Source organism: Trachymyrmex cornetzi, unplaced genomic scaffold, assembly GCF_001594075.2.
Source record: "Trachymyrmex cornetzi isolate Tcor2-1 unplaced genomic scaffold, Tcor1.1 scaffold972, whole genome shotgun sequence".
NCBI classification, from domain to species: Eukaryota; Metazoa; Arthropoda; class Insecta; order Hymenoptera; family Formicidae; genus Trachymyrmex; species Trachymyrmex cornetzi.
The window spans coordinates 61,465-62,338 of NW_017300325.1; positions in this window are offsets into that span (position 1 = coordinate 61,465).

An 874-nucleotide genomic window follows, 5' to 3' on the forward strand; every position below is an offset into this window, starting at 1 on the left:
GGACATAAAATATAAATAAATAAATATAACCTTTGAGATTTTTAAAATTACCTGTTACTTCTTCTAAATCAATTTTCTATACAGTAATTAAAATCCTTGTTTTAATTCTTCTTTCGATCATTTCAATTTTTTTTTATTTGTTAATTTGCTGAATTTATACGTAATTATGTATACAAATTTTTTTATATTTTCACAAACTTGATATTTTTCTAAAACACAATAATGTAAAAATTATTCTTGTAATTATTTTTTATACACAAATTGATTATTTCAATCGATTAATGAACATCAAAGAATAAAAGGGAAAAAACAAATAATAAAAGTTGGGCTCTTGATATATTGAAACAAATAAAACATAAACAAGGGCTAATGAGAGTATAGTCGCTGTAAGTTTTGCGATGAATAAGTTTATTAATTATTAAATTCCATACGTTTCGGCATCCATTCGAGCCATCATCAGTGCATCTTAGCCTTTACACTAATATTAATTATTGACCATTACTTGGCTCCACGAGAGTGGTCACTCCTTCCATCAACATCAATACGTGACAAAAGATTGGAAAAACAATTGGCAACGTTCGAGGATGTAGTTCCGTAAAGCCAAGAACAATCAGTAATACTTATGTATAATGTATAACATTTCCATTAATTAAATTATAACAAACATCCGCAGTCAATATACAATAAATTTCAAAATATCAGATCTAATTAAACCGTCAATTATGGATACGTGGTACATTTTTGTCGACTCATATAACAATGAACAACGTTCCATAATTGACGGTTTAATTAGACCTGATATTTTGAAATTTATTGTATATTGACTGCGCATGTTTGTTATAATTTAATTAATGGAAATGTTATACATTATACA